This window comes from Mastigoproctus giganteus, chromosome 11 (assembly GCF_048544385.1).
Source record: "Mastigoproctus giganteus isolate SK-2022 chromosome 11, ASM4854438v1, whole genome shotgun sequence".
In the NCBI taxonomy this organism is placed as follows: domain Eukaryota; kingdom Metazoa; phylum Arthropoda; class Arachnida; order Uropygi; family Thelyphonidae; genus Mastigoproctus; species Mastigoproctus giganteus.
This window is the reverse complement of record NC_143585.1, coordinates 95351058-95372986: the sequence shown is the minus strand read 5'-3', so window position 1 is coordinate 95372986 and position 21929 is coordinate 95351058. Positions and strand designations below refer to the sequence as shown.

The 21929-nt window shown below is 43.5% G+C and overlaps 1 protein-coding gene across 1 annotated transcript in view; it reads left to right on the top strand.

Annotated features, from left to right (window-relative positions):
* LOC150078275 (potassium channel subfamily K member 18-like) overlaps positions 1-21929 on the top strand; it is a 101179-nt gene that overhangs the window by 61697 nt on the left and 17553 nt on the right. The gene's annotated exons all lie outside the window — the stretch shown is intronic.

Here is a 21929-nt window from a genome sequence, read left to right as displayed (position 1 = left end):
CGTCGGGTCTCACTAGGGGCCCGGCGGCTAACAGGCCGGACGAACAATGGGCACAACAAACTACACAGTACATATCCCACACACTTTTAAATCTCTGGCTTGTCCGATACAGAGAACATACGCGGAGATGGGAGAAATCCCAGGTGCCGTCAGACCCCGAACATACCTAATACCTAATACCTAATACCTAATACCTGTGATACCAGAGTGCCCTGGAATCCAGCAAAATAACACTTTATGATTCTTACTTCGTAGGTGGTTTAAGCAGGAAAAAATTTGTTTTATGATGGGATGCGATATTGAAAGATTATTGTCGAAAGCAGACACTGCACTCCTGGAGTCTGTGTATATTATACTGCTAGTATTATATGAAGTGTTTATATTTTCTAGGGCTAATTTTATTGCATATAATTCTGCAGTGTAACTGCTACACTCAACTGGTAGTGATATAGAAATTGTAAAAGAGGGAAAGACAGCTGCAGCACCAACAGAAGAGTCTGTTTTCGAACCATCTGTATATATTATACAGCGTTGAGCATTATTGAGGGCATGTCCTTTATGGAGCTGTTTAATACTTTCATCTGGCAGGGATTTCTTTCCCCATTGCTGAAAATATTTATCACAGTGAGGGAGAGTTACAGACCAGGGTGGATTAGGTACATCATTCTCTTGAAGCATATTGTCAAAGTTTATGTCCCAGGCATGTATCAATTCTTTTAATCGAATACCAGTGGGTCTATTTTCTGTAACTTTGCTGTTGTAGAACGTGATCCAATCAGGGTTGAGAAGCAATGGTCGAACAGGATGGGCTGGAAGGCTTTGAATTTTGGCTCCATAATTAAGGAGTAGCATTTTCCTTCTAAGGTGAAGTGGAGGTTCGTACGCCTCTACATACAGACTCTGGACAGGGGATGTTCTAAAGGCTCCTAGCGAAGTACGAAGGGCACTATGTTGGATGGTGTTCAGTCTGCTTAGTGCACTTTTCCTAGCAGAGTCATAGACAACAGCTCCATAATCTAATCGTGACCTGATAAGAGCACGATACAGATGTAGCAGAGAGTATCTGTCGGCACCCCATTTCATGGCAGAAATGGACCGAAGAATATTTAATTTCTTTAAACATACAGTTCGGAGATATGTTATGTGAGAAACAAAGTTAAGTTTGGTGTCCAACATTAAACCTAGGAATCGAAGGTTACTGGTGAGTGGTATCAGGTGGTTCTTTAGCCGAAGCTCCGGTTCCGGATGCAGCTTACGTTTTTTGCAGAAGTGAATTGCAACAGTTTTTTGTTCTGACATACGATATCCATTCTTCTGTGTCCATGTTTCTAGCTTATTTATGGAGAGTTGCAGCTGTCTTTCAATAGTATGAATATTTTTTGAACTGCAAGATAGAGTGAGATCATCAGCGTACATGTATAATTCGACAGTATTGGGAATGTCGTGGGTTATAGAGTTCAGTTTGAGTGAAAACAGAGTAGCGCTAAGTATTGACCCTTGTGGGACACCTTCTTCTTGGGTATAAATACGAGAAAGTACTGTTTGATAACGAACCTGAAATGTTCTGTTTTGCAGAAAGTTTTGAATAAATTTCGGTAAATGTCCCCGCAATCCTAGGGAATAAAGTTCTCGCAATATGCCATACCTCCAGGTTGTGTCAAAAGCCTTTTCAGTGTCCAAACTTACCATTACTAGGTGTTCGTTTTTCACATAAGCATTACGAATGTTAGTCTCTGCTTTCACCATGAGATCTAAAGTGGACCTGTTTTGTCGGAAACCAAATTGATTGTTGTTTAGCAGCTTTTCAGTTTCAAGAACCCAGGTAAGTCGCCTGTGTATCATCTTTTCTAGAGTTTTACCTAGACAACTGGTGAGGGAGATTGGTCGATAATTTTGTGTGAGTGTTTGATCTTTTCCTGGTTTGGGAAAGGCTAGAATAACAGCGTGATGCCAGGTAGAGGGATATACACCTTCAAGGAAGATGCGATTAAAGAATATTATTAGCAGATTCAGAGATATATTGTTTAGATGTTTTAGCATTACATAATAGATTCCATCAGCTCCGGCAGCGCTATTTGGTGATCTGTTTATTGCTGTTTGGAGTTCACAAAGACGGAAAGGTTCATTGTAGGCTAGAAACTGGGTTGTTTGGAAATTTATCTTATATTTTTCTGCTATGGCTTTAGTTTGTAGAAAGGAAGTATCATAAGCAGTAGTGGCGGAAGTTTCGGAGAAAGTCTCTGCAAGCGCGTTGGCTATTTCTTGTGGTGAAGATATTTCTTGTCCGTTCTTGGTTAAAATTGGAGCAGAAACCGGTAAAAATTTGCCATTTAGTTGTCGAAATTTTTTCCAAATAATTTTACTGCTGGTGTCTTTTGTGATAGAAGACGCAAACTGTATCCACGATTCTTTTTTGGCTTGTCTTCTAATTTGTCGTGCTTTTGCCTTAAGCCTTTTAAACTGAATTAGGTTGTGGGTGGTTGGATACTTACGGAACAGATTCCAGGCTTTATTTTTTTCCTTTTTCGCTATGGTACAAGCATCATTCCACCAATGTCTAAGATTTCTGTGTTTGAAAGCAGAAAACATTGGTATTGCTTTGGAAGCTGCTGCTATTATTTGTTTGGTAATGTGCTCGGTGACATCATCAATGGACCCTAGTTGTATCAATTGGCTATCAAAGGAGATGGAGACAGTAAACTTTTCCCAATCTGCTTTAGAAAATTTCCATAATACCCGATGATCAGGGCAAGGTGTCTGCGTTGTTTGGATTCTACATATTATTGGGAAGTGATCACTGTTGTGCAGATCATTTAAAACCGTCCAATCTATAATAGGAAGTAACTCAGGGGAACAAATAGACAAATCAATTGCCGACATACATCCCGTGGAGAGATTAGTGTAGGTGTTTTGACCAGTGTTTAGCAAAGTTAGGTTCTCTTGGTCTATGAGCTTTTCTAGCAAGTGCCCTCTATTATCCATGTGAGCAGATCCCCATAGCGGATGATGTGCATTTAGGTCACCAAGAAGACAAAAAGGAGATGGTATTTGTTTTATAAGATCTTCTAATTCTTGAAACGTGTAAATATTGTTAGGTGGAAGGTACAACGAGACGAGAGTTATTGTTTTTCCCATTGCTACACGAACTGCAACGGCTTCTAAGTGGGTCTGAAAAGGAATCTTTCTTGCTGGAAATTTACAATTCACTAAAATTGCAACTCCACCATGTGCATGGCTTGAACTAATTCTATCTTTTCTATAGACTGTAAAATGTTTAATTGAATAAGTTACCTTAGGATTTAAGTAAGTCTCTTGCAAGCAAATGGCTACCGGATTATATTGCGAGATCAAATCATATATATCATCGGTATTACTGCGTAAACCTCTGCAATTCCATTGTACGATGTACATCATTATTTGGTTTTAGAGAGGGAAGATGATTCTGTCTGTTTCTTGTAAGATGGAGCAGTTTGCCTTTGACGATCATGTTTTATCTTATCCTTTCTTGGAAAAAAAGGGCGTCCGTATTCTGTACTCCCTTCTACCTCATCGGTACCAGTAGATGAACATCCAGTTTCCATGTCATCTTCCGCATGAAGATCAAGGATTGTTTCCTCTTGTGCATTTACAGCTTCGCTGTCCATGCTGCTTGAATTAAGTTGTTGCAATTCAGTGGCGCGTTGCCTTTGTGGTTTCCTTTGTAATTTATCAATTGACGTAATTTTAGATGGAACTGAGATTGGAGTATTGTTTATTTCGTCGATTGAAACAGGTTTGTTAGCGGGCTGATTTGTCAAAAGTACAGATCGTGCCCATTCTGCAATGGATGTGTTAGGAGGGATTGACACTTCTGTTTGGATAGCAACAGCTTGACAGTTTTGGGTAGCAGTAGCATAGCTGCGTTTTGGCATTGTTACCTTGACTTGTCTTCTTGCTTCTTGATATGATACTTTGTTTTCAATCTTAAACTTCTGTATCTTTTTTTCCATTTTCCACAGATCACATGATTTTGAATAAGCTGGGTGATCATTCTTACAGTTTGGGCACTCTGGAGATTTTGCAGTACAATCTGTTTGAGAATGATTTTTCGAACCACAATTAGGACATGTAATTTCTCCTCTGCATGTTGTTTGAGAATGACCAAATTTTTGGCATTTGAAACACCTTAAGGGATTTGGAATGTATGCTCGGACTCGGCAGTGGAGGTAGCCTGCTTTCACTGAGTTTGGTAAATTTGGTGTACTAAAGGTCAATATGATATTTCGTGTTGGAAGTAGTTTATCGTCCTTCCTGATCATTATTCGCCTTGCTTGTGTTACTTTTTGTTCTTGTAATTCCGTAACTATTTCCTCTTCGGTGACGTTTAGTAAATCCCACTCACTTATAACTCCTTTGGAGGAGTTCAGTGTATTATGCGGGGTGACTTTAATTGGGATTCCGCTTATAGTTGAAAGTTTCAATAACAGTTCAGAGTGTCTTGCCTGCGTGGTTTCAATTAATAGATCTCCTGACTGGAGTCTTTTTACCATTTTTGGTGTTCCTGCTGAGTTTTCAAGACATCTTTGAATGACAAAGGGAGACAATTTGCTTACTGGTTGATTCGACAGTGAATGCATTATCAGAAAAGCTGGTGGTTCTGGTTTGCTAGAATCTGTTCTCATTCTTTTTGAGAGACTTGGATCATGTTCCCTTCTACGGGTGTCAATATGTTGAGAGCCTGTTGGCTCTAGTGGTGGATATTCATCGCAATCCATTGTTGCTCCTTTTCGCCCCGGGAGAGGAGCTTCCTTCTCCCAGGTTTCCGACCCCGCCACGTGGAGGCAGGAGCGGTGCCAACTAGTGGCCAAGCGATCAGAAGAATAAGAGAGCAGTACGATGCTAGCGATAGCAGTAACGTTGCAAGCGGGGTTAGCAGTAACGTTGCTAGCGTTGAAGCAGTGACGTTGCTCAGCGAGGGAAGCAGTAACGTTGCGAGCGGTCAGCAGTGACGTTGCGAGCGGTGGAGGGTTTATGAAAGCACTAGTACTCACTCTAGGAAAAACGCTAGAAAACGCACTATAAAGATCGCTTGGGAACTATCGCTTGGCACTCGGGGCCACTTCGCTAGGAGCCTTTAGAACATCCCCTGTCCAGAGTCTGTATGTAGAGACGTATGAACCTCCACTTCACCTTAGAAGGAAAATGCTGTTCCTTAATTATGCAGCCAAAATTCAAAGCCTCCCAGCCCTGTTGGACCATTGCTTCTCAACGCTGATTGGATCACGTTCTACAATAGCAGAGTTACAGAAAATAGACCCACTGGTATTCGATTAAAAGAATTGAGACATGCCTGGGACATAAACTTTGACAATATGCTTCAAGAGAATGATGTACCTGATCCACCCTGGTCTGTAACTCTCCCTCAATGTGATACCCATTTTCAGCAATGAGGAAAGAAAAAATTTTTCCTGCTTAAACCACCTACAAAGTAAGAATCATGCAGTGTTATTTTGCTGGATCCCAGGGCACTCTGGTATCACAGGTAATGAGAGAGCAGATCAGGCAGCCAAACAACCAATCAGTACAATACCATCACATTACCAAGTACCATACATAGATTATTTGAAGCGCATTAAAAAAATCTGTACAATTCAGTGGTCTGAAATCTGGAGGTCACAAACGAACAAAAAATTGCTCGAAATCAAAGAGGAACCAGCACTATGGAAATCTAGCTTCAGGCAAAACAGACAAGAAGAGGTTGTGCTAGCAAGATTACGCATGATTAGGATGTTCCACCTCAATGCACGCATTGTACTTTACCACTTACCGTCACGCATATACTCTTACATTGTAAGCACTATTCCTATTTCCGAAAAAATAGTTTCCTTTCACTGTCACGACTGAAAGAGCCTCTATCACTTGCCCATATTATTGGAAACAATGCGAATTTAAATGAACTTTTTACCTTTCTTAAGCAGATACATATATATATATATATATGAATTCCTCTGATGCCAGATTGGGATACATTATACTTTAGAATAATAATATAGGATCTGGCACATTTTGGCCTTAGCTGCCCTTGTGCCTTTAAACACCAATACCAATACCAATCATCGTCATCATCATCATCCATCTTCCATTCACTGCAGGATGAAGGCCTCTCCAGCAGGTTTCCAGTTCCTTCTGTTTTGTGCAATGTCCATCCAATTCCTACCCACAACCCCTCGACGGGGGGCCCCTCGACGTGGGCACCTGTACGTGGTGAGGGGACCTCCCAGTGATGCTGCTGGGTTTCCAGATTAGCATCACTGGGATCTAACGCCCATACCTTGGTTCCAGGGTTACATCTTTGGAATCCGGCGTGTGCAGCCGTGCGCCGCGACCCGTGGAAGCGGAAAGGGGGATCCTGGTGGTTGAGGGGCCCAGCCTTAATACACCACTTTGGCCCCTGCTTCGACAAGACGGGCGGTCCCGGACCGGCTCGACTGGGATCAATCGGCGGGTGGTTCTATACTGCTAGGGTCAACTGCGTTCCAATAAGTCTCCCTCCCTTTGGTCCTGGGACGGGATAAAGACTTATTGGTAACGTGGGTATGGTGTTCTAAGCGAACTCGGCGTCCCATTCGTGTACGCAGTACCTGCTAGTTCACGAGTGGGCGCCCCCTCGTAGGGCTCCGTGGTGGGTGAGGTACTTAGGCATCAGACATTTTTTCTTTACTCTCATGAGTAATTTAAATCCTTCTTCTGGGGCCCCAACAAGGCCCCTACCTAATCGAGATGATGACGCAGATAACACCTCTGCAAAACGAGCCAGAACTGAGGATAAACAACCACCATCAGTTACACCGCTTTTCCTCATTCTCCATTCCACCGGAGAGCAGTCCATTGGAAAGATGTCACCCTTCTTCATCCAGAAAGGATTAGAAGGGTTGGCAGGTTCGCCCAAATCCGTTAAACGACTGCGTTCTGGCGACCTTTTGGTCGAAGCTACCAATTTTAAACAGGCGGAAAAAATCCTGAACGCCACATCAATAGGGGGAATACCTATCATTGTCACCCCCCACAAAACTTTGAACTCTTCTAGAGGCGTCATTTCAGAGTGGGACCTTCTTCATGTTTCTGAAGAAGAGATCTGCTCTGAATTAAAAGACCAAGGAGTCACAGCTGTAAAAAGGATATCGATACGAAAGGATGGGAATCTCGTCCCTACCCGAGTTCTTATCCTCACATTTAACACCCCACGGCCTCCAAGTTCCATCAAGGCAGGTTATCTAAATTGCCCAGTGAGGATTTATATCCCAAACCCACTGCGGTGTTTTAGATGCCAAAAATACGGCCACTCACAAACATCTTGTCGTGGTAACCCTGCCTGTGCTCGATGTGGTATGAAAGACCACGAGAGCAAGGAATGTTCAGCTCCAAAACCCACCTGTGTCAACTGCCAAGGTGAGCACCCCGCCTATTCAAGAGCATGCCAGCGGTGGAAGGACGAAAAAGAAATCCAAAAACTGAAAACAGAGCTGAATATTTCCTACCCAGAGGCCAGAAAACGTATCCAACCAATAAATAGCGGGAAACCTTCATATGCCCAGAAGGTTTCTGCTAAGAGCACTATCGGGACACAAACTGAGATGACTATACCACCAAGAGAGTCATTCACTCCGATTGCACGCTATTTATTGAGTACACAAAAGCCCACCAAAAAAACACAATCAGCTGCCACTCCTATATCCGTACCTCCTAATGCTCCACCACTACCCAAACCAAGTGGTAAAGACAGTCCAAAAAGTTCGAAAGAGCCACCCGCAATAACAGAAAAAATGGATGTAGAGAATAAGGAGGTACCGGATGAATCAGTCCTGGAACTCTTTGCGGAGGAAGAAATGGACACCGGACAGCGTCCATTCTTCCCCAAAAAAGATAAATCCAAGACTGACAAAAGTAAGCCCTCAGCACCTCGGAAGCCGCCTGATGGACCCACCAAGCCAAAATAATGGCTAAATTCCTACAATGGAATTGTCGTGGATTCCGACGAAATATTGATGACATCAAGGCCCTCCTGCAAAAGCACGAGCCAGTTTGCTTTTGCTTGCAGGAGACTTATCTAAAGGCAAATGATGATCCCACAATGCACAACATCACATTTTTTCGAAAGGATAGAATTGCGGATGGCCCTGTACATGGGGGAGTGGCTATCCTTGTGGGTAACCAGACCCCAGTGCAGCCCTTGCTAATTACAACCAGCATAGAGGCCGTTGCAATTCGCCTTTCAGTGGGATTTTTAATAACTGTGTGCTCCATTTATTTGCCACCTGGGACTGACATCACCCAGGCAGACCTTGATGATCTTCTAACGCAGCTGCCTCCCCTTTCTTACTTCTCGGGGATTTTAACGGACATAACACCCTGTGGGGTAGTGTTAACATCAACGGAAGGGGACGAGTCATAGAGCGTATGCTCAATGACAATGACCTTTCCCTTCTGAATACTGGAAAAAACACCTTCTTCCACATACCTACCCGTACTTTTTCTGCCATTGATCTCTCTATCTGCTCCCCTTCTCTACTCCCTTCACTCACTTGGGAAGTGGAGGAGAATCCATACGGAAGTGATCACTTCCCTGTGATAACCTTGTTACACAGTGGGAGACCATGTCTTCCTTTCAGGTTACCACGGTGGAAGATTGATCAGGCTGACTGGTTTGCCTTCCAAAATCAGGCAAATTTTGATCTCAGTACCGTCAGCCAAGAGCCTATCAATGAAGCAGTAACGTACATCACAGAAGTTATCGTCCAAGCAGCTGCGAATGCAGTTCCAAAAACATCTGCCCGGTTTCCACCATTTCCCAAACCTTGGTGGAATTCCCAATGCACAACAGCAAAAAAGGCCCAAAACAAAGCGTGGGGGATATTCCGCCGATATCCTACCACGACCAACCTTATAGCCTTTAAACGTGCGCGAGCCAAAGCTCGCTACATCCGTCGTCAGAGTCAAAAGGAATCGTGGATCCGTTTTACATCATCTATTAACCAGTCTACCAACTCCAAGGTAGTCTGGGAAAAAATCCGGAAAATGAAGGGTAAATACACAGCACACCCCTCATCGGTCCTTGAATATAAGGGATGTACTATTGCAAACTCTACTGCAATAGCCAATGCTCTTGGGGAAACGTTTTCTAACATCTCTGCAACGTCATCTTACTCCCCAGAGTTTCTGGTCTTAAAGTGCAAGAGTGAAAATCAGGCCCTTAAGTTCACATCGAAGGGTTCCCACCCATATAATGGGCCATTTACTATCCACGAGCTAAAAACAGCACTTGCCTATACAAAGGCTACCGCTGTTGGACCAGACAACATCCACTATGAAATGATCAAACATCTTTCATCAGAATCCATGGACTGTTTGCTTTTCCTGTATAACAGAATCTTCCTTGAAGAGCACTTTGCGGATACCTGGCGCAAGGCAATTATACTTGCTTTTGCTAAGCCGGGAAAGGATCCTAAATGTCCAAAAAACTATCGTCCTATTGCCCTGACCAGCTGTCTGTGCAAAATATTGGAGAGAATGGTCAATGCTCGTCTCTTATGGTATCTAGAATCGAACGACCTTCTCTCCCGCTTTCAGTGCGGCTTCCGAAGAAATAGGTCCACACTGGACCACTTAATTAGACTGGAAACATCTATTCAAGATGCTTTCCTAAAAAGAGAACATTTGGTGTCCATCTTCTTTGACATGGAAAAAGCGTACGACACAACTTGGAGATTTGGTATTTTAAAAGACCTTTACAATCTCGGTCTGAGAGGCCACCTCCCCATTTTTATTAAAAATTTTTTATCCTTCCGTTATTTCCAAGTTCGTGTAGGATCCTCCCTTTCGCGGCCTTTTTGCCAAGAGGAGGGGGTACCACAAGGATCTGTCTTAAGTGTTACGCTTTTTGCCATTAAAATAAATTCTATTTCTGAACAACTTCCTCCAACTGTAAACAGTGCACTCTATGTCGATGACTTCAGCATATTCTCTCAATCATGCAATATGAGGGTTATTGAGAGACAACTACAACAAGCTATTGACCGTGTTAACACCTGGGCCACGGCCAATGGTTTCAGGTTCTCACCGGAGAAGACCGTTTGCGTCCATTTTTGTCGCAAACGTAACCTCCACCCCGAGCCTGAATTACGACTTGGACAAAGCACCATTCCAGTTGCATCAGAGGCGAAATTCCTGGGACTCATTTTTGACAAAAAGTTGACATTTGTTCAACACATTCGTCAGCTACGTACAAAGTGTGCGAGAGGGCTTAACATTCTCCGCTCTCTCTCTTCTACCTCTTGGGGTGCAGACCGATGCACTCTACTACGTCTGTACCGTGCACTTGTACGCTCAAAATTAGATTATGGGTCTCAGGTGTATGCATCTGCTAGAAATAGCGCTGTTCGGTGGCTTGACCCCGTCCATCACCAAGCCATTCGTATCGCTACTGGTGCATTCAGAACCTCACCTGTCCAAAGTCTGTATGTCGAAGCAAATGAACCATCTCTGTCGCTTCGACGAATGCAGTTGTCGCTACAATATGCCTTCAAGCTGAAGTCGATGCCGGACCATCCCACGTGGACATCCGTTTTCGAGCCACGATGGGAAAATCTTTATAACACACGACGGACCGCCAATCGCCCATTCGGCATTCGTGTTCAAGAGCTACTCAATGAGCTTAACATCTCGGTAGACAAGGTCGCTCGATCACCAAAGGACCCCCTTCCACCCTGGCATGCACAAACACCAGCATGTGACTTCTCGCTGAAGATTGCGACGAAGTCGAATACTCCAATTTCAGTCTACCTTCAGCTCTATTCACAACACCGTGCAGAACATTCTGACTTCTTGCCAGTTTATACAGACGGCTCGAAGTCAGAATCATATGTAGGATCTGCTGCTGTGTTTCCAAATAAAACCATATCAGAGCAGTTACCTGTTAACTGCAGCATTTACACTGCAGAGCTGCATGCCATAGAGTTAGCTCTAGATCACATAAGAAAACACCGTTACCAACGGTGTATTATATATGCCGATTCAATGAGTGCACTACAGGCTTTATCAGCGATGTCACACACCAATCATCCAACACTGTCCCGAATTCAGCAGATAATATACAGCCTCTATGTAAGTGGATTCGATATCCATTTCTGCTGGATCCCCAGTCACATCGGGATTACAGGAAATGATTTGGCTGACATTGCAGCCAAATCGGCAGCCCTGATGGATAATCTTGGCCTGTTGGTCCCCTATACAGACTACAGGCAAGTGATCCGTAATAATTTACAATCTCAGTGGCAAGATTCGTGGCATCGACTGATTACTACAAACAAATTATGTCGAATTAAGCCTGTGATCCATCCTTGGCGGTCCAGCTTACGCAGAGATCGCAAAGAGGAAGTTGTTCTTGCTCGGCTCCGCATAGGACATTGTCATATTACACACTCCTTTTTGCTGAGGGCTGATGACCCTCCTATGTGCGAGCAGTGTGACACCATTTTATCCGTTGAACATATTTTATGTAACTGTACCAGTTTTAGAAATGCTCGTTTTACCGCTTTTAATCATCTGACTGAGCCGTATACACTCAGTCAGATTTTATCCGACAATGACAATGTGTCTGCTGTTTTTAGTTTCCTAAGATCATTAAACCTTTTTACACGCATTTAAAAAAAAAAAAAAAAAATCTTATTATTTTAACATTTACTATGGTTACTTGTTTACTGATCTTTGTCTTTTATAGTTTATACTTGTTTTTATACCCTGACTTAGTGACCTAATTCATTAGGTCACTGAAAGTTTTACCTTTTTATGACAAGGTTTTGGCGCATTATAGCCTTAGTTGCTGATGCGCCAATAAAACTCAACTCAATCAATCAACTCGACGTGGGCACCTGTACGTGGTGAGGGGACCTCCCAGTGACGCTGCTGGACTTCCAGACTAGCATCACTGGGATCCAACGCCCACAGCCTAGGTTCCGGGCTTACATCAATGGAATCCGGCGTGTTTGCCGTGCGCTGCGACCCGTGGAAATTCGGAAAGGGGGATCCTGGTGGTTGAGGGGCCCAGCTTCAATACACCACTTTGGCCCCTGCTTCGACAAGACGGGTGGTCCTGGAAGGCCCGGCTAGGATCAATCGGCTAGTAGGCTCGCCTGCGAGGTTCAACCGTGTCAATGCCACGCCCCTACCCTCATGGTCCGAGGGACAGGATTCAGGCTGGCGGCGGTGCGGGTATAGTGTCTGGGTAGCCCTGGCGTTCCACTCCCGAGCGCATTTATTGCATGCCGGGTAGTGGGCGTCCCTTTGGGCTCTTTTTGGGTGGGGAGCCCGGGCACTGAACAATTTAATAAACTACATGAATCCTGATAAACTAACTTCTTCAGGGGCCCCAACCCGGTCCCTATCTGAAACTATTGAGAAAGATCCAGATAGCATTATTGCTAATAAGAGGCAGCGAACCGAACTACCATCAGGGCCAGTCCCAAGGTTCTTAATCATGCACTCAACAAGTGAAAAACCGATTGGAAAAATGTCACCCTTTTTTATCCAAAAAGGGTTGGATGGGTTAGCAGGTTCACCCAAGTCAGTTAAGAGGCTCCGTTCTGGAGACCTCTTGATTGAAACTAAAAATGACAGGCAATCAGAACACCTACTCCGAACAACATCAATCGGAGGAATCCCTATAACAGTGACACCACACAGAACACTCAATTCATCTAGAGGTGTCATTTCGGAGTGGGACCTTCTCGACGTATACGAGGAGGGAATCTGCTCCGAATTAAAACCACAGGGAGTCATTGCCGTCAAGAGAATCACTGCGCGAAGGGATGGAAAAATTGTTAAAACCAGGAGCGTTATCCTGACTTTTAACACTCCTAAACCTCCTGATGAGATTAAAGCTGGATACATCAACTGTTCAGTGCGTCCATACATTCCGAACCCTTTACGGTGTTTCAAATGCCAGAAGTATGGACATTCTCAAATGGCCTGCCGTGGAGCCTTTGCATGCGCTCGATGTGGTGCAAAGGACCACGAAACAACAGCATGTTCAGCCGCAAAACCCACCTGTATTAACTGTGAAGGCGAACAACCGGCCTATTCACGAGCATGCCAGAGGTGGAAAGAAGAAAAACAAATTCAACGGCTGAAGGCAGAGCTAAATATATCATACCAGGAGGCAAGGAAATCGGTCAAACCCCTGAATATCAACAGACCTACCTACGCCCAGAAGGTAGCAGGGAGATGTTCCGTCGGAACTCAGACGGACATGACCATTCCTCCAAAGGAGTCTTTCACTCCCATCGCGCGTTACCTTTTAAGTTCTCAAAAACCTGCGCAGAAGGACCAATCAGCTGCCACTCCTATATCGGTACCTCCTAACGCTCCACAAGTTCCAAAGGTAACTATTAAAGAAAAGAATAAAAAATGGGAAGTACCCCCTAGTATCCAAGAAAAGATGGATGTTGAGCAGAAGGAGGTACCCGAAGATTCAGTCTTGGGACTCTTTGCGGAGGAGGAAATGGACACGGGACAGCGTCCATTCTTCCCCAAAAAGGACAAATCCAAGGCTGATAAAAGTAAGCCCTCAGCACCTCGGAAGCCGCCTGATGGACCCACCAAGCCAAAATAATGGCTAAATTCCTACAATGGAATTGTCGTGGATTCCGGCGAAATATAGATGACATCAAGGCCCTCCTGCAAAAGCACGAGCCAGTTTGCTTTTGCTTGCAGGAGACATACCTAAAGGCAAATGACGATCCCACGATGCATAACACCACAATTTTTCGTAAGGATAGAATTGCGGATGGCTCTGTACATGGGGGAGTGGCTATCCTTGTGGGTAACCAGACCCCAGTGCAGCCCTTACTAATTACAACTAACATAGAAGCTGTTGCAATTCGCCTTACGGTGGGATTTTTATTAACTGTGTGCTCTATCTATTTGCCACCTGGGACAGACATCTCCCAGGCAGACCTTGATGATCTTCTAACGCAGTTGCCTCCCCCTTTCTTACTTCTCGGGGATATGAATGGACATAACATCCTGTGGGGTAGTGCTAACATCAACGGAAGGGGACGAGTCATTGAGCGTATGCTCAATGATAATGACCTTTCCCTTCTAAATACTGGAACGAACACCTTCTTCCACATGCCTACCCGTACCTTTTCTGCCATTGATCTCTCTATCTGCTCCCCTTCTCTACTCCCTTCACTCACCTGGGAAGTGGAGGAGAATCCATACGGAAGCGATCACTTCCCGGTGATAACCTCGTTACACAGTGGGAGACCATGTCTTCCCTTCAGGTTACCACGGTGGAAGATTGATCAGGCTGACTGGACTGCCTTCCAACATCAGGCAATTTTTGATCTTAGCACGGTCAGTCAAGAGCCTATCAATGATGCAGTTAAGTACATCACAGAAAATATTGTCCAAGCAGCTGCGAATGCTGTTCCAAAAACATCTGCCCGGTTTCCACCATTTCCCAAACCTTGGTGGAATTCACAATGCACAGTAGCAAAAAAGGCTCAAAACAAAGCGTGGGGGATATTTCGCCGATATCCTACCACGAACAACCTTATAGCCTTCAAACGTGCACGAGCCAAAGCACGCTACATCCGTCGTGAGAGTCAAAAGGAATCGTGGATCCGTTTTACATCATCTATTAACCAGTCTACCAACTCTAAGGTAGTCTGGGATAAAATCCGGAAAATGAAGGGAAAATATACATCCCACCCTTCTTCAATCCTAGATTATAATGGATGCGCTATTGCAGATCCAACTGCAATAGCCAATGCTCTTGGGGAAACATTCTCTAACATCTCTGCAACATCTTCGTATTCCCCAGAGTTCCTGGTCCTTAAACATAAACTGGAAAAGCAAGCACTTAATTTTAAGACCAAGGGCCTCTATCCCTACAACGGGGCATTCACTATAGAGGAACTGAAAAGAGCCCTCGCTCTTTCCAAAGCAAGTGCTGTTGGACCAGATGGCATCCATTATGAAATGATTAAACATCTTTCACCAAAATCTATGGATTGTCTGCTCCTTCTGTATAACAGAATCTTTACTGAAGGGCAGTTTCCGGACTCCTGGCGAAAGGCAATCGTTCTAGCCTTCCCTAAGCCAGGAAAGGATCCAAAAGCCACCACCAACTATCGTCCTATTGCTCTGACTAGCTGTCTGTGCAAAATCCTGGAGAGAATGGTCAATTCTCGTTTAATATGGTATTTAGAATCAAATGACCTTCTCTCCAGCATCCAGTGCGGCTTCCGAAGGAACCGGTCCACTTTGGACCATCTTATTAGAATGGAGGCATCCATCCGGGATGCTTTCCTAAAACGGGAACACTTGGTGTCGGTGTTCTTTGACATGGAGAAAGCGTATGACACAACTTGGAGATTTGGCATTTTAAAAGACTTACATAGCCTAGGCCTAAGAGGGCATCTGCCCTTTTTTATTCAACACTTTTTAGCCAATCGATCGTTCCAAGTTCGTGTGGGATCATCACTCTCTCGCTCCTTTAGCCAAGAGGAGGGAGTACCACAAGGATCAGTATTAAGTGTCACGCTTTTTGCCATCAAAATAAATTCCATCACAGAACAACTTCCTCCAACTGTAAACAGTGCCCTCTGTGTTGATGACTTTAGCATTTTTTGCCAGTCGTGCAACATGAGGGTTATTGAAAGACAACTGCAGAAAGCCATTGATAGTCTAAATTCCTGGGCACTTGCTAATGGCTTCAGGTTCTCGCCGGAGAAGACCGTTTGCGTACACTTTTGTCGCAAGCGTAATCTTCATCCTGAACCCGAATTAAGGCTCGGACAAAATGCTATTCCAGTAGCAGCGAACACAAAATTCTTGGGACTCATATTCGATAAAAAACTAACTTTTTTGGATCACATTCGTCAACTCCGCATCCATTGGTGCGGAGTTGACGAATGTGATCCAAAAAAGTTAGTTTGTCGAATAATATTCTCCGCTCGCTCTCCTCTACATCTTGGGGAGCAGACCGATGTACCATTCTTCGGCTTTACCGTGCACTAGTGCGATCCAAACTAGATTATGGGTCCCAGGTATATTCCTCAGCCCGAGACAGTGTCCTGCGGTGGCTGGACCCCGTCCATCATCAGGCTATACGCATCGCTACTGGTGCATTTCGAACATCTCCTGTCCAGAGCTTATACGTCGAAGCAAACGAACCACCGTTATCACTTCGAAGTAAGCAGTTGTCTCTAAAGTACGCCTTAAAACTGAAATCCCTGCCAGACCATCCTACGTGGCCATTCGTTTTTGAGCCACGATGGGAAAATTTATACAATACTCGAAAGACTGCCAATCGTCCTTTTGGTATTCGTTTCCAAGAGCTACTCAAAGAACTTAATATCAAAGTAGACAAGGTTGCCCGAACATCAAAGCAACCCTTTCCACCCTGGCATGCTCGTGTCCCGGCATGTGACTTGTACCTTAGAAATTGGGGAAAGTCGGACACTCCATCATCTGTTTACCTGCAGCTTTTTTCAGCACACACCGAGCTGAACATTCTGACTTCGCGCCAGTTTACACAGACGGGGCCCCGGGTGCCAAGCGTTATAGTGATCAAGCAATTTCCTGAGTGATTATTAGAGCGTTTTCTCAAAGATATAGTTCTGTTTCAGTTATAAAAGTTTTCTTACTTTCCTATTATTAGGCAACTTAGTCTTACAAATCGTAAGCTAGTTTAAGAAAGGAAAAACACCTTTCTTTTTTCTTTAAATTAACGTACTAACTTTTATACCGCTTGGTCACTCTAGCGGCACTGCTCCTGCCTCCCCGTGGCGGGGCCGGTAACCTGGGAGGAGAAATTCACTCTCCCAGGGCTGAAAGGAGCAAAGATGGATAAAAATATATATCCACCTATAGAGCCATTGAGCTCAAGACGAGACAATATAAATGACAATGATAATGACTTCTCTCAACCCAAGAGGCTGAGAACAACCCCTCAAGAGGAGATACCATCATTCCTCATTCTACACTCTCTCTCAGAGCAGCCTCTGAGTAAGTTATCGCCATTCCTTATCCAAAAATGTATTGAGTCTGTTGCAGGTTCACCGAAAATGGTAAGGCGACTTCAGTCCGGGGATATTCTTGTAGAGACCAGTAAAGCGCAACACTCTGCAAAGTTATTAAAGCAGACTACCTTTGGTGGACAACCAATAAAAGTCACTCCCCATGCCACCCTAAACTCCTCGAAGGGTGTAATTGCAGAATGGGACTTAGTAAATGTATCAGAAGAGGAAATAGTCCAAGAGCTTCAAGAACAAAAAGTAATCCAAGCAAGGAGAATCCTGACTCGGAAAGATGGTATTCTTGTTCCTACAAGGAGTATAATACTCACTTTTAGTTCTCCTATCCTACCAACATCTGTCAAAGCTGGCTATCTTCATTGCCGTGTGCGTCCTTACATCCCGAATCCAATCAGGTGCTATAAGTGCCAAAAATATGGACACTCCCAAACTGCATGTAGAGGTGAGGCAATATGTCCAAATTGTGGATCAAAGGAACATAATCAATCTGAATGCACTGCTACTCCTCATTGCCCAAACTGTAAAGGTAATCACCCAGCTTTTTCCAAAATATGCGAACTATGGAAACAAGGGAAAAAAATCCAAAAATATAAAGTCGAGAATAAAGTCACATACTCAGAGGCAAGAAGACAAATACTCATAACAGAACCAAAGCGTACATATGCCACTGCTGCTAAACAATGTCAGTCAGTAGGTATTCAAACAGATGTTACAGTTCCTCCAAATATATCCATCGCCGATTGGGCACGTTCCTTGCTCTCTGCTTCCAAACAGTGTCCTTCACAGCAAAAAGCTGAACAAGCCAGTAACACCCCAATTACCATTCCAACCGACGTGCCTCAAACAGCAAAACCAAAAGTGGCAGAAACTAAAGTTCTGAACCCACCAGTAGCTACGGGCATGGATGTTGACCAACGCAATGAATCAGATGATGGTATATTAGAACTGCATGCGACTGATGAGATGGATGTCACACGTCCCTACTTTCCAAAAAAAGAGAAAGGGAAATTGGATCGATCTAAGCAAGTTTCAACTAAAAAGCAGTCAGAAACAAAAATAAACAATAAAACCACTTAATGGAAAGATTCCTCCAATGGAATTGTAGAGGCTTTCGCAATACAAAAGACGATTTATATGATCTCATCGACCGGTATGATCTAGCAGGCATAGCCCTACAGGAAACCTACTTAAATGCACGAGTGTGTCCCACCATTAAAAATTACACCATCTTCAGACGAGATAGGAGAATAGACTCGCCAGCCTGTGGAGGAGTGGCAATTCTTGTTAGAAACAACGTTCCATCGAAACATATTGCTCTTCAGACCCCTTTTGAAGCTGTGGCAGTGCGTATTGAAATTGGCATCACTCTTACAATAGCGTCAATATATATCCCTCCTAATTTCTTATTCACTTCAGACGACCTAGAAAATCTAATAGACCAGCTACCATCTCCGTTCTGCTTGCTCGGAGATTTCAATGCACATCATTCGCTGTGGGGATCTCCAACAATTGACAAGAGAGGTAAGCTAATAGAATCCTTTCTTGATGCTTATCAACTCACCATTTTAAATACTGGCGAGCCAACCTACATTCATTTTTCGAATGGATCCATGAGTTCAATAGACCTCTCGATCTGTTCTCCCTCCTTATATACTATTATGGAGTGGTCTGTTCTTAACAATCCAATGAACAGTGATCACCTGCCAATCCTCTGCAAACTCCAAACACGAGCAAACTCCCCTTCCCCACGTCGCTCCATTTGGATATTCCGTAGGGCACACTGGAGTGAATATGCCTCTCATGTTCAATTAGATGATAAAATTATACAATCTCAGACCATAGAAAATGTCACGGAACACATTACTACTCAAATATTACTAGCTGCCACCATTGCAATACCAAAATCTTTACCAGGGAAACGGAAACACAGTAACTACTGGTGGAACCAAGATTGTACGCATGCGAAACGGGAAAAAAACAGATCTTGGAATTTATTTCGTAAATTCCCCACAACTAGTAACCTAATTAACTTCAAAAGACTAAGAGCCAAGTTCCGCAAAATAAGAAGAAATGCAAAGAAAGAAGCCTGGATCAGCTTCTCCTCAAGTATAAATAAGGACACAGATAGTAGAATCATTTGGAGGAAAATTCAAACGCTCAATGGCAAATATGTCCAGTCCCCAGCTACAATACTAAATTGGGAAGGGAAGGAGTTGTCATCACCAGCAGATATAGCAAATGCCTTAGCTGAATCATTTGCCAGCATATCAGCAATATCCACCTTTAACCCAACCTTTCAAAGAATTAAAGAATCTGCAGAAAAGCGTAAGATTAATTTTTCTACGGCAGTTTCACATCCATACAACCATCCATTCACATTCGCAGAATTAGTAGGGGCACTCAATAAAACACCAAATAGTGCTGCTGGTCCAGATGGGGTCTATTATATAATGTTAAAGCAACTTGACAACAGAGCAAAAACAACATTGTTAAAATATTACAACCGTATTTTCTTAGAAAATACCTACCCACTCTCCTGGCGTCACTCAATTGTTCTAGCCTTCCCGAAGCCAGGAAAGGATCGTACCTTTCCGCATAACTACAGGCCAATATCACTGACTAGTTGTCTAGGAAAAGTCCTTGAAAAAATGGTTCACAGGCGGCTAACGTGGTTCCTGGAAGCAAACAACTTACTAAACAGCAGCCAGTATGGATTTCGAAAGAACCGGTCCACGCTAGATGTGATGATAAAAGCTGAGGCAAACATCCGAAATGCCTTTATAAGGAGAGAACATCTAGTCATGATCAATCTCGATATTGAGAAAGCCTTCGATACCACCTGGCGATATGGTGTACTAAAAGATCTCCATTCTTTCGGCTTGATAGGTCAGTTACCTCAATTCATACAAAATTTTCTATGCAACAGAACGTTTCAGGTAAGGTATATGAACAATTTATCCAAATCATTTGAACAAGAGGAGGGTGTACCGCAGGGTTCTATTCTAAGTCCAACATTATTTGCAGTAAGAATTACAAACATGACACGGGAAGTACCAAATACAGTAGAATCCTATATGTTTGCCGATGACCTCATTATCTCCTGTCAATCCCAAACTATGAACATCATTGAAAGACAACTTCAAATTTCCATAGCTAAAATAGAATCATGGGCACTGCGGAATGGTTATTCTTTAGCCGAAAAAAAATCCACTGCAATTCACTTTTGTAAAAAACGAAAACTCCACCCGGATCCAGAAATATTTTTAAAAAACAGCCTGATACCTGTCACTAACAATTTTCGTCTGTTGGGGCTACATTTAGATAATAAACTTAATTTTGCTTCCCATATATCTTACCTTCGAACCACGTGTCTTAAAAAACTGAACATCCTAAGAGCCGTTTCCGCCGTGTCCTGGGGTGCTGACAGAAGCTCTCTTCTCCATCTCTATAGAGCTTTAATAAGATCACGCTTAGATTATGGATCACCTGTCTATGACTCCGCTAGGAACAGTTCCCTATTACGACTGAACACCATACAGCATAGTGCCCTTAGGATAGCTGTGGGAGCCTTTAGAACATCTCCGATCCACAGCCTGTATATTGAGGCAAATGAACCTCCACTGCACCTAAGGAGAAAATCCTTATTATGTAACTATGCACTAAAGATTAAGAGTATTCCATCACATCCTAGCTGGCAGCACTTGTTCGACCCTAAATACACCATGCTATATCAAAATAAACCTAATGAGAATCGCCCAGCAGGGCTTCGACTGCAAGAGCTCATGATCAGTTGGAACATTAATTTTCATAATGTCTTCCAAGACCTTGGTACTCCCGAACCTCCCTGGACTGAATTCGTACCTCTCTGTGACAATTTCTTTTTAAGATGGGGGAAGACATCCCTGGCTAATACAAATTTTCAACAGCTCCATAAATCGCATTCCTTGGAAAACTCAGCAAAAGTACATATCTATACTGATGGCTCCAAAACGGATACAGCCGTAGGTGCTGCAGCAGTCTCCTCCAACTTCTCAATAGCTGTTTCTCTTCCCACTGAATGCAGTATTTATACTGCAGAATTATTCGCAATAAAACTGGCTCTAGATAATATAAACAAGTACCATATCAAGGAATCCTTGATATATTCAGACTCCTTAAGCGCTATCACTGCCATTCAATCTACTTTTTGTCCCTCTCACCCCATTCTTAAAGAGATCCGATCTAAGTTATTTCACTATCAAACAGTCAATCAGAAGGTTACCTTCTGCTGGATCCCTGGTCATGTTGGCATCTCAGGCAATGAACATGCGGATGCTGCTGCAAAGCATCCCGGCGCTGGATCTTCCAGACAAATAAAAGTTCCCTACACCGATCACAAATCTGTCATTAAAACAACATGCAGGAAACAATGGTCTCTCCTTTGGAAAACTCAAACCAATAATAAATTACTGCAGATAAAAAAAGAGCCACAACTGTGGACATCTAGTTGCAGGAGAAGCAGGCGACAAGAAGTGATTCTAGCAAGGCTCCGCATCGGCCATTCGCACTCAACTCACCTGTTTTTGCTTATGGGAGAGAATCCTCCTCAGTGTTTCTTCTGTCAGTCGCAGCTCACAATAAAACACATCCTCATAGAATGTCCCCAACTTTCAACAGTCAGAAAATCAAGCTTTAGCTCCCTGTCCAACTTAAAGGAACCATTAACGTTATTTGATATTCTTGGCAATGAAGCAAATTTCGAGGAACTGTTTAATTATTTGAAGCACATAAATCTGTATGATAGACTGTGATCAAAGTGACAAACAAATCCTGAATAGGCACAATATGGCCCAAGAGGCCCTTGTGCCAAAA